Source organism: Ambystoma mexicanum, chromosome 12 (assembly GCF_040938575.1).
Source record: "Ambystoma mexicanum isolate Mex_15411 chromosome 12, UKY_AmexF1_1, whole genome shotgun sequence".
In the NCBI taxonomy this organism is placed as follows: Eukaryota; Metazoa; Chordata; class Amphibia; order Caudata; family Ambystomatidae; genus Ambystoma; species Ambystoma mexicanum.
This window is the reverse complement of record NC_090936.1, coordinates 622,671,277-622,688,458: the sequence shown is the minus strand read 5'-3', so window position 1 is coordinate 622,688,458 and position 17,182 is coordinate 622,671,277. Positions and strand designations below refer to the sequence as shown.

The 17,182-nt window shown below is 43.6% G+C and overlaps 1 protein-coding gene across 4 annotated transcripts in view; it reads right to left on the bottom strand.

Annotated features, from left to right (window-relative positions):
• EEA1 (early endosome antigen 1) overlaps positions 1 to 17,182 on the bottom strand; it is a 1,786,886-nt gene that overhangs the window by 1,192,611 nt on the left and 577,093 nt on the right. The gene's annotated exons all lie outside the window — the stretch shown is intronic.

Here is a 17,182-nt window from a genome sequence, read left to right as displayed (position 1 = left end):
TCTCCTCTGCAGTGGCAGAGTGCTTTAAAGGCACTACGTAGTGAAATACAACATCACTGAGGGACTTGCTTAAACTGTTCCGCGTATTTAAACAGCGGTGACTGCAGAAATGTACTTTGCATGCACCATGCCGCGTCGCGGTTGTCATCCCTACAACACCCTTTAGGTAAGACCCTATTCCTTGCTATCCATACGATAACATGTTGGTGTGTTTGTAAAATATAAAAATAACAATGAATTCTTCTACTTATCTGACTCTTTACTGATTTGTATTTATAGTGCCCTTAAGAGTTCTCTGTCTGAGCACTATGAAGCTTATCCAATGACACAACTATGGTTAAGGTAACAGTCTACATACTTTATTCATTCATTATCAGTACCTTTATGCGCATATGCATTACCAACAATCAACCCTCCCTATTTCTTTGTAGAAATCTCTAAACATGGATGAACAATAAAACCATTCAAGTGTGACTGTTGAGCCAGCTACTTTTCTTGGGTAATACTCCTTTTTATTAACTTGAAATCATGCTTCAATAAATCTTGCTGCGATTCTCTCTTAAACGTTTCCTGTACTCATTTTTGCCTTGGGTCCTGACAAAGGCGAAAGAATCATAAATTGACGAAACATCCACTGATGTTCATATTTGATGACACGTCCACTGACACAGACCAACCCTCCATGATCGTCTATGGAATTATGATTTGCTTCTTTTGACCTTCCATGCCCATTCATAGCATCAATATGAAAAAAATCTGTAGAACGAATACTGAAAGAAATGGGATAATCTTGATTAATTTGAACTACAGGTTCTACCGACAGATGTTTTCCATTGTATGATCAATGTTTTGAACCTCATGTATTCCCCCCTTTCGAATTCATGATCCGTTGCCTATAATCTGTTCACTGCTTACTATATATGTCTGGTTCTTTTCTAAGATTGTTCACTAAATTGATGGTTTACAAAATCGTTTCTATGTTGGGTATGTAAGCTGTATTAAGAATGTTCCCCTTTATGTGCTCTTATGGTCATAATCATGATTGCCAAAAAACTTTGAACATTAAATGTTATTTCTGAATTAGGGTGTAACATTTTATTGTGTCTATACCTTAAACATGGATACTGTTTAGTGCTATATACTAAGCAGTGAACTGACCAGCTCTCTCCTGGGCTAGCTCGCTGCAGCCGCCGTCGTACCGTTCCAGAAGCAGAGATGGAACAAGAAGCCTGATCCTGCATTTGCAGCCTTCAAGCTGTGGTGGGACTGCTCCTGTGTTCATCCACTGAAGATCACCTGCCGCTGCCTGACCGCGGCGACTCACGCCGTAACACTCCTTCAAACCCTGTGGGTGTCCTGAGGTGGTGTGCCCTGCAGAAGTCTTCATCTTCCTCTGTTTGGGTGTTCTACTGGAAGGTGTCTCGACCGATTCAGAAGTACCACGACTAATCAAAAATAATCACAAATGACACAAGTTACCTCTGCACCTGCAAACTCTGGGCCTTCCTCGACTGGACCAAGCACTGACGAGTGGGTCCCCTGTGGATTCTGTAAGACCAGCAGTGGTTTCTGGAAAGATCTGAGTCAGGGGGTAACTTTACCTACTTGTTTCTCTCCCCATTCCCCATAGGGGTACATGGGCGTAAAGCCCTATCCTTAAATCACTATTTCCTGGCTTTGCTCGGTGGTGTCCTGGATCTCTTCCTAGTACTACCGTAAGGGCTGTGATTGAGTGATTTCACTTACCTGAACTTTTTTACTCTTATTAATCTTAACCACTGGCACTGCCAACTATGTGAAACATATTTACATTGGAACTGGTGACTTTTGGGCACAATGCCCCAAACCATTGTAGGGTTGGACTTTATGAGAGCTACAGAAGTGGTCTTATGATTATCCTGAAGTGTTATTTCTATTTCGAATGCATCTGAGTACTTACCTGTGTTTCACTGGTCACTGAATCAAATGCTATTGTATTTCTCCTAAGGGTGAATGTATATTATGTGTTTTATAAGTGGTGGTGTGACAATATTGGACTAGAGGTGTTAATTGCTTAGTGTGCATTTTAAAATGCTTAATAAACTATTGTATAGTTTTATACTTGCCAATCTAAATTGACTTAATGATGTTGCTCTACGTAGACTCATTTTAGCCCTAGACCACTCTCACACCCTTGCTGAGACTAAGCTTTGCCACTCTGCTGCATGACCTTTATTGGGTTTGCCTAAACTATGTGTCTCTCTGTTCACCATAATACAGTGTCCTCCTAAAATACTCCCCCGGGCCCGATATTGGAAATCCATCTTAACATACATCTATCTCTGACATTTGTTCTCCTCTCTAGACACAGACTCTTGGAGGACATGATATACTCTTGTTTATTAAAGGAAAGGTAGAAGGCCTAACTTTCCATATGACTATGGGTGGTTCCTGCCTATATTGCTAACTAAGGTGCTTGTTTGTCAGACGTGAATGTCCAAGGAAACAAGTCTGCTACCCTAAATTACCCTACCACTAAGAGAAAATTAACTTAGGTCAAGAGAATTACTTCCTTCTCCCGAGGGTACCGCTAGTAACAGTCTTTAATATACAATCCACAAATAGTCTCTCATGACTCCTATTAATTTCCTTAATTCCACAGGTGGATGGTATACTTCCTCTTTTCAACTTGAATCTCTTTTGGCTCTCTCTTAGCCAGTTTATGATTTTGGTCACAGAGCTGATTGTGCCTTTCTGAGGGAATATGCTTTTCTTGGGCTTTTACTTTAGTTTTATCATAGTTCCAGTTTTCCTGGATCACTGGAGTTTGTATCTGGTTTGTGTCCGTAGGCTCATAGCCATATCTTTCTTTCTCCTTAATACTATATTGTTCTTGTGCAGGATAGCGCTCCGTTTTCCCCCTCTCCCAGTGTACATCGTCCTACTGGTTCTCTCTCGTATTGTCCAACTTCTCACCAACCTTTTCTCTTGATTCGCAACATTCATATCAATTTGTTTTCCAAGTTAACTTTGTTTCATATCTTCGACATTGACTAGTCAACTGTGTCTCAATTTTCTCTTGATCAACAATCTTTGTATCCATTGACTTTCAAAGCTAATGTTTTCTACTGTGACGAGTTAGCTGTGTGATCTAATTCTCCTGAGCCTCCCCTCACCTTCCGTTCTCCCGGTTACCTTCCTTCCTTCGGGAGAACATTGCTCAAGGCTTTGGTCTCGGGGTCTCCCTCTTTCTCTATGTATCTCGGATGCAGTTTTCTCCCCATGTTCGCGTCTTCGCTCTCTCACGCCTTCTCGCGGTGGAGGCAGGTGTTTAACAATTTCCTAAAATGCAGTGAAGAATTAGCTTTGTGACTATGAATTGGAAGAGAATTCCAAAAAGTTGGGGCAGCTATCGAGAATGCTTGTATTTTTGTTTGAGCTTTTTTTACCATCAGAATAAAAAGTACCAACTTATCCTTATTTCAGGAATTAGAATTTCTGCCTAAAATGTACTATTTTTCACAAAGATAAGCAGGGTGGCCTAAACGCAGAGCTTGAAAAGTCTGGCAGCCTAATTTAAAAAGAATCCGAGCCATTAAGGGAAGCCAATGTAGGGAACTTAAAATTGGCATTACTGAATCAAACTTTCTGTGCTGTTAAAAGTTGTTTCAAGGGCTTTTAAAGCAGCAGCTTGGATGCCCACGAGTAAGGCATTCCCTTCCATCCATGTGCGAGGGAACCAGGGTTTGAATAAGAGTGCGGAAACCACTCAACGGTAAATCTGGCTTCGTTTTTCAAAGTACTGATATTTGGTAATGCGCTGTTTGTGCTTTTTTATTTATGTGTTTTTAGGGAAGGCTCAGGACCAGAAGGAATCCTAAAGATTTTACAGTTGACCGAGTTTAACTGGAAATTTCCTGGAACTAGGGACTGAAAGCAAAGGGAGACAGTATCCAGATTTTTCCTTGTGCCCGACCATATATATTCAGTTTTATAATTGTTCAATTTCAAATGTACCGATCTCATCCAGGCCTAGTCAACAAGCAGACATTGATGTAATATATCATGTTTCCAATGACACTTGAAGGTACAATTGGGTCTTGTCTGCACAAAGATGGATGGAAATGCCATGAATCAGTACCAGACATCTAAGCAGTTCCATATAAAGATTGAAAAGAATGGGACAAATGATTGAGCCCCATGGGACACCAGATCGCATAGGAAGAGAGGAGGAATCATTGGTTCCCATCTTAACAATTTGATGTCTATTAGCCAAGAAGGATTGGAACCACTTTAAGAGAGTCCCCACCGCTCCAATGTGATGTGCCAAGATGTTAAGCATGGAATGGTCCACAGTATCAAACGCTTCGGAGAGATCTAGTAACACCAAGAGGCAGGCACTGCCTCCATTAGTAATGCGGAAGATGTTGTCCAACACCTGAATAGATGCTAGTTCAGTACTATAATTGGCTCTCAGGCCAGACTGAAATAGTTGGAGTAAATTTGCTTTGTGAATGTGATCATTCAATTGCAATAATATGTATTTTTCCAACATTTTCCCTAAAAAGGATAGGTTTGAAACAGGGCAATCTTTTTTTGTTTTTTAATATCCTATGGATCAAGATTACTCTTTTTCAGTAATGAAATAATAATGCCAGTTTTTAACAGATCGGGAAAGATGCCCCCTTTTAGAGAGGAAACTGATGTGAAATGGTACATCGAATAGATTGTTAAAAAACTATTTGTGCTGGCAATAAGTCATTAGCATATAAAGATGGTTTTAGAGTGTTAACTACATTACAAAATGAATCCAATGTAGGAAGACAGTAATTGCCCCAAGTAAAATTTGGTGATATCCTTTCTACAGGTCTATAATCATTTAGTGGCTGATGCCTAAACTTAGTGCCAATTAGTTCCACTTTATTGGCTGTGAGGACCCTGAGTGCGTCCTCACTTGCCATAACCCAGTATTATCTGCTCAGGTGGCCAGGTAAAAGGCCATCACTTTTGGATCCTGCCCATTGGGGATGGATATGTGAGGGAAGATCAGCCTTAATAGGCTATTGCTAATCCTTCCCCTCCTCTTCCTTTCCAAGTGATCCTCCAAAATGGCAATATTTTACTAGAACGAGGAAGACATCTACTAGAAAGTAGGTGGGCTGGACAAATATATATCAGCCTCCTCTTATTAATGTGAAGAGATATCACAGCAATACCAAGACCAGGAAGAAGCAACCGGGAGTAATGTACACTCCCATTAATTTACACCACTTTGGTGCTGAGACGAGGAAGAGGGCCGTGGATGAGTGCTGTTGTAAAAGTCAGGCATGTCCAGCTAATTGGCCTAATTATAGTCCGGCAACTAGAATGAAGGACTTGCACCTGAACCCACTTAATAGGTCCCAGGTGTATAAAATGAGTGACCGCCCAGTATTACTGAGTGTTGCAAGCATTATGGAATACTTTTTGTGAATTTTGCAAGCATTGTTGAATACCAGACTAATTGAGAGGTGAGAAGAACCTATGTGAATACTGTTAGGGAGAATTCTCATAAATGTGCTAATTCCCTCTACCTTAGAGCCCTCAAGCTCTTTTGCTAAGCTTTGGCGCTTTGAACTTTTCAATTCTGTTTGTTTTAGGTTTTTATCTCTTTGGTTATGGAGTTTTAGATAACTCCATAGGCATCATCTTTTCATGTATGTTACACAGCACCTTCAGTGCAGTGACACAGGGATGTCTTTTTAGACTTCCAAAAGGTTTAAATACCTTCTCTGGGACAAACTACTGTTTCCCAGAGAATATAAGGTTAAATTGACTTTACTAGTCTTTTTAAATTCCTAGACCCAGCACACACTATCTTCCTATAGAGTGCTGGAGAGGTTACCTAGTATCCCCTGTGTCTAGAAACTCATGTAGCAATCAAATGCTACCCTTTCCTATCTAAATGGCTGGTGGCAGTCGTTTTACAACGAACTACCATGATTTTTCCCGACCGCGAACACGGGTAGCTAAAAATCACAGGAGCCATGCTTTTCAAGATGGCGCCTTAAGCCCCTTTATTTAAACAGGTTCCGGTCCTCTTTTTTCGCCGTTTCTTTTTGGAATGGTCCTTCTAGAGTTTGTCTCTGCGCGCCAAACCAGGTTTGGTCCCTTTGTTCGTACATCTTTGGCGGGCTTCAGGACTGAAGACCGCCTCTGGCGCCTGATGTCTGGGGCGGGCAGGAGGTGAGGGAGGTGCCCGAAACTCCCTGTGCTTAGTCTCCTAGGAGACCTAAATGCACTCTGGCGTGATTGGCTGGCTGACTGTCCGGCAAGGACAGCCACTCTGCTGGGTGAGTGACAGCTAGGCTGGAATGAAAGGGAGAAAACTGTTTAAAAGGAGAGTCTCTTGAACTGGAAAGCAGAGTTGACCACTGGAATGAAAGAACCAAAGACGAGCTGGAAGAGGACGGCTGCTGCAACTCCTGGACCGTTGGTTTGCCCGGTGAAGCCCTGCTGCAGGTGCGAATTGCCAAGTTAATCTCGACAGAGAAGCCCCTTCAAGGACAACTTCTTCCTTTGAGTTGGTTGGACCAATCCACTCGTAAGCCAACTGGATGCCATTCTCGGAGCTTGTTCGGTTTAACCAGGGGGAAGGACACCAGCTTGTGTGCTTGAAGACAGTTACTCGAACCGAAGATCTTCCATTCTGCCAGCTTGTTTTACCTGTGCAGTGCAGGAGTCCCCCCGATGTCCTCCCTCTTGTCCCCACGACTGAGGCTCAGGAACAGCGAGATCTGCAGGAACTGCCAGGAACGAACATCTTCAGCGGCATCTTTTTCTTCATATTAAGGTGCCAACCCGATTGAGAGAACTTGCCTCTCGCGGTGAAAGTTTGTGGAAATTTCCCAACTTGTAGGCCTAATCAGCTTGTGACCCAACATAGGATTCTTTTTCGTGCAAACTGCTTCTGAGAACATTGGCAAAGACTTTACTGTTTACTACAAGAACTGCTCTTTCCTATCCAAGACACTAGCCCATTGACTTTGGCCTATTGAACTGAATCGAGTCCTCTACTGAACTGAAACTATTTGCACTGCCTAAGAAAGTATTTGTGATCTATTCTATTAACTTGTGCCTTTTACTCCCATTCAAAGTAACTGAAATGCCATTTTGCTCCTATTTCAGAGGAGCCTAATTTACTCAGAAACGTACTGCTTCAGTATTGAAGGGTGTTTGTGTATAATATTAAGTTGCCTCCTTCTAGTTGTGGGATGTATTAACCCACTTATGCTCTGCCCTGCGGCATCACTGTGTGCTGGGGGTGCCAGAAGGATCAAAATGGCTGCAAAACCCTTGTGCACGCCAAAACCTATGAAAATTGCGCTCTGCAAAACACAAAAAGATTGCAGCCAAATCTACCACGCATGTTGTCAGTGGTGGAACAGAGACCTCGCTCCTGAAACATGTCACTGGGCTGCACAACCAGTAAAAATGGAGACTGCATGAAAAGCAGTGTTTTGCTGAAAGGAATCCAGAATCTTGTTTTTCAAATCTTTTTCTTGGTTGCCGAAACTGCAGAATGCTGGTACAAAACACCCACAAACATCCAATATTCTTGCTGGGTGTTACAAGTCACTTCATTCAAGAAATCATTATGAACAGACAATGTCCTGAAAAGCTGAATTTGTCATCAAAACATTCACAGAATAAAATGTGCCTGCCTGTGAGATCTGTCAAAATATGGGCGCAGTACCAGCAGCCGCCTGAATGACTGTTTTCAAAAGCCTGCATTAATACTGTACCATTGAAATCTAATGTCTGAAATCTAAGGGACCTGCATCAAGAGTAACCTAGGTTGTAACTATTTAAATTTCATGGTTTAGAAGCTAGAATAAGTGTTCTAAGTGCTTGTTTGGAAATTGAAAGTTTGTTTAAACCAAGAAAATAATGTAAAAAAATGACATTTGAATTTAAGCTTGACTCAAAGCCAAACCAGTATAGCAACTTCCCCCAAGAGGCCAGGCCTCTCTCTCCACAAGGAACTCACATGTGCTGATTAAGGGGTCGGAGGAGAACTTGGGCTGCTGTGGGAAGAGGACAATGGACTTCCTCCAGCTCAAGGAGATGCTAATTAGGAAGGATCGTAAATGGCCTCTGCCAGAAGGAAATGGGCGGAGATTGCTCCTGAGCTGCAAGATGAGGAAGGAGGCGGGGACAGACAACCCTTTGCTGATTCACAGGGACAAAAAGCACATTTTTTAAAAAGACTGATAATTTACTGTGTATAATTGGGAAAAATATGTCAACAACAGATTTTTGAATGTGATTTTTGGCTGCACGTTTTAAGAGACGCCAGAACTCTGGGCTATGTTTTGGGAAGTAGTAGTGGAATTTATGGTTTTGTAGCAAATGTTATTATGTCAAAAGCATGAAACTTCACACGCTTATGCCCACATACAATGTGCACATTTGTGGAAATTTGCTCCGAAATTGGACCATGCGTTCCGGACAAAAAGTGCAGAATTCTGTCAAAAGCAGACCCAAGATCCACAGTGACAGGACTTGGAAGAGTATCTGCTCCACAAAATATGATCTATATATGTTATAGTTAGAAAGGTTGCACATTTGTCAATATGTATTGTACTAAAAGTAGATGTTATGTTCAAAATGCAAGGGGAGGATTCTCTGACTCATAAAACCACATCATCATGGTGACACCCTGTTTTCTCCTCCAATCTAGGGAGAGAGGAGACTCTAGCCAATAGCCGGCCTAGGGGACGCGCTTAGGAAAATCCAGCACACACACCCCCTTATGACATGCATGAATGGAGAAATCTGAGGACTTAGAAAGACACACAGATTTACCCACTAACCGATTGCTGGCGGAGCACCCTGCGAGAGGACCATACATCTTCCTTGCTCCCGACTCCTGAAACTTGGCAAGCAGAAAGGCCCATTCCATTAGTTGAACCATTTTCGACTAGGCCTAAAAATTCCAGAATCCCACCCAACCTAAGGGGAACAAAAGAAACAGCCGGGCTGTGCTGTAACTGCTTTTCTGCTAAAAGAATTATTACCAGAATCAAAAGACCCAATCCAGTTGTGCCGTGCTATGACCAGATAGCTGTGACCAGAGCCATTGCCGACCCAGCCCAGTCCGGTGTGCCCAGCAGCCTGTCCAATCCGGTGTGCCCAGCAGAATTTCTGAGCAGAATCCCTGATCTTGACGCACCAGAATTCCTGACTGTTCTGTTCAAACCTAAATAGTGAGTATCCATAGTATAGGACTGTCACTAGCATCTGTACTATCCATAGTCAATCCCTATCTAAACCCACCCTCTCTTTTATTCAGAACTGCCTTGTTAGACATCTCTTTGAATTGCCTGAACTCTCCATCTTATCCCTACTATCTTCCATATGTAATAGTATTGTTAAACATATCTTTGTGCTGATATATTTCATCTGAAGAAGGCAAGCTCCTCGGCAGGCAGTCGCCCTGATCCAGTGGCGCCCTGGTCTAGTGGCTGTGCTTCCGTGTGGTATTTGCTTCTTCATAGTCATCCCCTAGTGTAAAGAAATCCCATTTGTCTTTTGAAAGCGCATCCCTGTTTTCCAATTTTACGCCCACCTAAAAAAAACGACCTCCACTAAAACGTCCATAACTTCTTCAAATGTTATGCTAGAAACAAAATTTAAATGTTTGCTTGTAGCTAACACCCACAGCTTTCAATATAACGACATCTCAAATCCCTATACTTTTCCCGCAATTGCGATTACCACACATGGAAAGGTTTGCCACAAATGTTTGTTTAAGTAAAATTCTGCCACGTGTAAAACAGCTTTCAATTGCACCCAACCTCAATTTTAAGTTTTCACATTGCTTATTAGTGTCAGATCATTGCTATTGTTTGTCCGCAACTATCTAAAGCGGCTCCCATTAGAATTTAAAGAATTTCAGTGATTTAAGCCATATTTAGTGTTTTACCCAATCCATTCTCAGATAACTTTAAAAACCATTTTGACATTTAGCCAAACAATTTGGTTTCTCTCTCGTGTTTGCTGGGGAAAATTGGGATTGACATTTGTTTGAATTTGCCTTCCTGAATACCTGCTCTCTCTCCTTCTATCACTTTACATTGCATATTGGGGGTTAAGGGGTGTACAAGGGGAAATAGTAACTATACTGCTATCTGTTCTGAACATATACAAAAGTATTATTGCTGTGCTGCATTGTTTTTGCTCATTATTACTCCTTGTGATTAAAGAGATTGCTTAGTGTCAAATCACCCCATTGGTGATTATGGTATCCCCATTAAAAATAGTGTGATTATATTGTGAATATATAAATAAAAATGTTAACTTTGCAAACCAGCCTGATTCCTGGTTCAGTGTAACCGGGGGGTTCCAAGACAGGGGCGTGATATAAGTGGTACATCGTTCAGAATAAAATAACTTTTAGACACAAAATAAATAAGGGTTTCAGTTGTGCATTACACGCTAGGCATTGACTTAGGAGAAGTGCATGATTGAAATCACTTACATAGTGAAAGTTTTCTAAATGATTGTGTAATAAATGAATAAGTGTTTTACCAAGAAACCTTGAGTGTAAGTGTCTACTTGAACCACTGTGATTGTAAGACCTCTGTGTAACATCATTGTACTGCTAACATTCCTTCTTGAGATGAACCTGGCTGCTCAGCTCGCTACCAAAAACTGTGTAGTACAGACTTATACCAAAGGTTGGTTTTGCTTACACCCGTAGTCCTAATTGTATATGGTGGCCCCAGAGGGTACTGCATGCAATTCTGCCTAACAAATACAGCATGAGATTGAAAGAAGAAATTAACACTTATGAGCAAAGTGAAAGCAAGGTGGTGTAGAAAGGTGAACACCACGGAACGAGTTATGTGAAATACACATTGTGGCAAAGCCAAGAGAAGACCAAGGAGAATATAAAATCAGTGCTGATTGATATATTTGAAGAATACAGAATTGCAACAAAGTGCCAAGGGTTATCGGTTGCGTGACCTGTGATGGGTGGACCGTGTGGTCCTACAACTGCGCCTAGCCTGAGTGACCCCTATTTGAAAAAAAGGCCAAGGAAAGCGAATGTGAAGAAGCTTGAATTCTGTCACAGTTACTCGTGCTTGAGAAATACAGAGAGAAAAAGGAACTTTTGTGAACTTTTGAAAAGCCTGAATGGTTGAGGGGTTGAATTATTATTTTGAAAGTTAATAGACTTGAAGTAATTGCTGCTTGAAACCTGGAGCAGCTGACTTCCTGGGGAAGTGATCCCCGAGACGTGGTGAATTATATTGACCATAGAACTGTATTGAACTCTTGGGGAAAGAACATCAACTCCTTTTTGGAACTGTGTGCAATTCTTGAGAAAGGAAGCCTGAAGGCCTTTTGGAACTGTGTTAAATTATTCGGAAAAGAAGCACCAAGGCCTTTTTGAAACTGTGTTGAACTCTTGAGGAAGGGAATCCCGCAGACTTTTTGGATTTGTTCTGAACTTGGGGAAGGGAAGCTCAACTTAAAGGGGTAATTCGGTCAGAAATATTATTGGCCCAATCGAGCGGGCATGTATTTTAGAGCATACATCGATCATTCTTAAAAAATGTCCAATGCAATTGACCTGAGTTTTTCTCACCTTAACACATATGAAAACGACGGGTTGGGTACCGTCATCCAGTGCTAATCTTATTTGTTTATCCATCGACATAAGCTAGAGTGCCCTTGAAGCGCTAATTCAGATCACCCGCCCCTCAAGCTGACATCACTAGATGCTCACGCCCCTTTTCACAACACCAATGCACGTCTCATGGCAATGTCCTCTGTGCGCAGTCTATTGACCTGTCTCCATGGAAATGGCAAGACGCCTCGTTCCTCGACAAGTGTAAACAAACCCTTTCTGATCACACAATGTTGGGAGTTTCTTTTTCTTTCGTGTCGGTGCATTTAATTTCGAGTTTTCCTGACTTGTTTCTGCTCTGTTCAGCAATCTGCCAAGTACGACACACTGACAACCGGTGCTTATACTGGCTAAACTGAATTAACTCAGTAGTCGCTTTTCATTTCTGATATTATGGACAAATGTCTTTACCAAACCATATTTAAACATGTGTCCTTGCAAGCTTTTGAAGGTTGAGCCTATTAATCTTGTCTTTTGACAATGTGTTTTTTTAACATGGCTATTTCTTCACTTGTCTTTCTTTAACATTCAATGTTAATGGGAAGCCGCTTTTCTTTACTGTATACAAACAAAAATGGTTTTTATTTAGCTCACTGTTGATTCTATGCTTCTTCACTATTCAGGAACTATGGCAACAATTCAGCCCTAGCTGTACGAGCCTGAATATTCAGAAGAGGAAACCGTTGAAAGAGGAAAAAAGTTGAGAAGATGTGGAATCAGATGAGTCATGAGGATCAATCACCGGAGCCTGAATCTAGTTGCATGGAAGACCTGACACCATTGTGAGCTTATGCCTACTCCAGTGGAGTACTGCTGCTGCAGAGTAAACTCTGGCTGCTTGGCCTACTATGCCGAAGAAGACACACCACTGCAATGACTTCAGGGCCGCCTTCCTTACAAGATCTCTGTTGCGAATGATAATGGTCCTTATGCATGAACTTTGAGCTACAGTTCGCCCTTGTAATCCAAATAAAAAGGAAATTCACTGAATATAAGTTGTGTATTTGAAGACCGAGACAGCAAACATAATTATGTTGTTCCTCTACATCAATATAACTTTTATGGATCACGGCCGAAATAATTTTTCTGTAAATTGAATAAATTACTCATTTTAAACCAAAGTGTCCATCTTTAGATTTATCGTTCGAACAATTAAGTTTCTTTCACTTGGAAATATCTCCCAAACTGTTTTCGCTGGAATGTTCGTTCACATTTCTAATTGGTCTCAACTTGAAATCAAAAATACTGTCAGTACTTTGCATGAAAAGGTACTTTTAACAATGCCTTACATTTGACAAGGTAGTGGAAACAAACAATGAATGGATTCATTCAAGTAACCTATTTCTGTATCTCTTATACAGGTGGTATAGACTTGTGACATATCGTGCCTTTACATGGTGGATTCATGGAAGACCGGGATTAAGAGTTCGACGAGTAATACCTGCCTGTGTGGTAGGAGCAATTTGTGATGAAGTCCCCAGTGACCACAGACAATACCACAGAGGTGGAAGGCTTCAGCGGAGGCAGAAAGGCTTCAGCATGTACATTTCACAGCAGCGCTTTTATGTGCTGCTCGGGATGCCCAATTTCCTTGAATGAGGGCTCCCTTTCCAACAAACCCTCACTCAAGGGGATTGCTGGTGGGGGATCGTACCAGCAATAACCACTGGACCACTAGGGAATTGATTTTGGGCGTGCCTCCCCCGCCCCCCCTAAGCCAAACAGGCCCCTACCCCCAACAAAAATTTAAGGGGGGCACAATGTTTTGCCTTCTTTGGGGGAAGATGGGTGCTGTTTTGCACCCATTTGCCCCCAAGGAAGGCAACAACAAAAAATATTTGGGGCAGTATTGGCATCAGGGGGCTGGAGGGGCAGATCGTTTCTGCTTCCCCGGGGGGAACAAAGTAAGGGCCTGGACACATTTTGCCACCCCTGAAAGTTTAAAGGAGCACTAGACCACCAGGGAATTGGTTTTGGGGTTTGAGGAGGCCCCCCGAAGCCAAACTACCCCAGCCCCAAAAAAGCCACACAGGAGGTACAATGTTGTTTTGCCTTCTTTGGGGGCAGATGGGTGCTGTTTGCACCCATTTGCCCCCAAGGAAGGTCAAACAACATTCCACTACATTGGTAGTCGCTGAGGCCAGACCTCTCAGGAACACCCCACAGAGTGGAACATCCTTTCTGCTACCCTAGTGGGGCAACATTGAGGGCCTGGCACCATTTTGCCACCCCTGGGAAGCAGAAAGGAGCCAGGGAATGGATTATGGGGGTGGGGGCTGTTTGGCCCATTGCCTGTCGCAGCACCGCCAGCCGTCCTGGATCTCTGGCTGAGCCACGTTAGAGTTGTTCCCTCTGGGGAGGGATGGGGACCCTGCTGGGTCACCCCATGACCGCTGCTGGGCTGGGAGCGGGCAACACAGTTGCAATGCGGACACCCAAGGCCAGGGGGAAAAAGCACCCCTGGCCTTCCTAGACGTCTGGCCGAGCTGCGTTATAGCTCCTCCTTCTGGGGACGGATGGGGACCCTGCCGGAGCTCTGTGGGACTGCCGCTGGGCTTGGGGAGGCCCCCCGAAGCCAAACTACCCCAGCCCCATATGGGAGGAAGGCGCCCAAGGCTGCTGGAAACATCCCCGGCCGTCCTAGAGCTCTGGCTGCGCTACGTTACAGCTTTTCCCTCCGGGGATGGATGGAGACCCTGCCAGGGCTCCCTGGGACTGCCGCTGGGCTTGTGGACAGTTGACCCACATGGGACACAGGTGCCCAAGTAAGGGGGCAGCACCCTCGGCCATCCTGGAGCTATGGCTGGGCTGCGTTACAGCTTTTCCCTCTAGGGAGGGATGGGGATCCTGCCATGGATATCTGGGACTGCTGCTGTACTTGTGGACAGTCGACCCACATGGGAGACAGGTGCCCCAGCCCGGCGGACGCACACCGTTGTCCTGGAGCTCTAGCAGTGCCGCGTTACATCTTTCCGCTCGTGGGATAGAAAGGAACTCCGCGGAGTCGCCCCATGACTCCTGCTGGGCTGGGAGCGGTCGACAAACGTGCGAGGCAGAAGCCAAAGGCTGGGGGCAGCACCCCTAGCTGTCCTGGAGCACTGGCAAGGCCATATTACAGCTCTTCCCTCTGGCGAGGGATGGGGACCCTACCGGGGTTCCCTGGGACCACTGCTGGGCCTCGTGAGCGGTCGACTCACATTGTAGACAGGCGGCCGGGGGCAGCACCCCCGGCTGTCCTGAACCTCTGGCAGGGCTGTGTTAAGCTTTGCCCTCTGGGAAAGGATGGGGACCCTCATGGGAGACAGGCGGCCCGGGGCAGCAACCTCGGCCGTCCTGGAGCTCTGACCGTGCCGCATTACAGCTTTTCTCTGCACGGAGGGATGGGTACCCCACTGGGGCTCCCTGGGACCGCCGCTGGGCTTGGGGACGATCAACCCATATGGGTGACAGGCGCCCAAGGCCAACGACAGCACCCCCAGCCATCCTGGACCTCTGGCTGGGCTGCATTACAGCTTTTTCCTCCTGTGAGGGGTGGTGACCTTGTCGGGGCTCCCTGGGACTGCAGCTGGACTTGGGGACGGACAACCCTTTTTCTTTTCCACCAAGGTAAGCGCACACATGCATGTGAGGGATCGATTTCGTTAGGACACTTGTGGGAAGGTAGAACATGTGTTGTTGCTGGCGTGTTTCGGTGGTTTCCTAGTGGCAAATGTCTACATTTTGGACTTTGCCAGGCCTTGTGGGTAATACATTCTAGGGCTATTCTCGAAAGTCAGACCTCTTTGGATTCCCACTGGTATCATCTTTTCAAAAATGCATGCAGTTCCCTGTTTTCCTTAGTGGCTGCGAGACCCCAGGCCCAAATCTGAGGATGTCCAGACTGCCAAATTCGGTATTCCCCAGGGTGTTTGATGTACCAGTGGTTTAGCCTTTTCCCTTTGCGCCCAGGTCAGTGCACCCACACATGATACTGCTTTTGTCGGGACACCTGTGGGAACATAGGACATTTGTTATTTGCTCTTGGTTTGAATACCGTTTTCATACATTTCCTACTGCACTTTGTTACACAACCCTTTCATTTCCCAAATGTGACCTACATTTAGTCGCTGCTTTAGGCACTGTAATCTTTTGTAACCTGCGCAAGTCACCTATCCTTCAAAAGGTCTGCCTGCGTTCTTTCTTCACCACATTTGTTTTCCTTATTTTCAAATGCTAAATACATCTGTTTAGGCCGTCAGCATAAACATCCTGTGTACCATGTCTCTGTTTTTGGCTTGTGGTATGGCATGTCTTGTGAAACATTATGAACAATTTGTGATTTCCTAACTAGAAGATTCGGGGTAACGTAGCGGTTCATTGCTTTTCTCAATATTCACAGAAGTCATTACCTTACAAGTCCAAACATGTCCAGCACATACCTTTTTTTTTTCTTTCTGTCAGTGTTCCCAAACTACTGGAATTTTAACTACATAGTTGTTGCTTGACCTGTGCAAATGAACCCTTCCTGAACTTGGAATGTTGTCTACCTTTCAAAAATGTATGCCTTTCTGTCCCCCTATTCAGCAGTCCTACCCTCCTATTCCATTCCATCCAAGCATGTCCTATTGAAATAAAAGAGATAAATTATGTTTCCACTCAACCTGTTCTCAAAAGCTCGGACAATGGTGAATTCAGAACAGCAAAAAATGTGTTCCTAGCTCTTACAAGGAAAAGCCCACAGGCTTCTTTATATGTCATTTAATTGGAATATTTTGATGAAAAGAAAACATTTGGTCCCTTTTTTGTTATTTTTTCACACACCCCCTACAGCAAACTAGGACTCCTTGGTGGCGGTATGACCGCCTACATGTGGGAAGAAAAGGGTGCACATTTGGCTGGGCTATCACTTGTAACAGAAAGCTACAAGGGATTGAATGAGACATACCTAAATGTCCAAAAAAGGGCTCAGCACAAGGAGCGAAAATCCTCAGCAGTTAAGGGATTAAGAAAACCAACGTTTACTTAAAAAGTTGAATCTGTTGTCTGTGTATTACTTCATGATGCCTTCACAAGGCAAAACAAGATTGCATTTCTCACATAATTGCAAAGATGGATCGAGGAGGGCTGATTTCACAGGACTGATGCATTTCTGAACGGTACTGAAGAATATTTTTGAATTAAACTCACTTGCAATAATAGTATTGGAATTAAAAACTCTTGGCTTTCTTAATAAGTCTCTTCCTCTCTAAGCACATCATTTTTAATATAGACAAGTCAACTTAAGATGTTGAGCAGAGCAAAATCTTTTCTTGTTTACAATGATGCATTTTTTAACAATTAAGTCAGAAGTGTACCATTCATCAACTGTCTTTTGCCTAACCTTTTTAAGTTCTATAGGGGTGGCCTCATCTAAGGCCCTGTTAGGGAGAATTCTCAGAAATGTGCTAATTCCTCGATACCTTAGAGACCCCTGCTCTTTTTGCTGGACTTTAGGACTTTTCATTTCTAACCTGGAGAGAGTGAGACCTTTTACCCACTCATGATTTT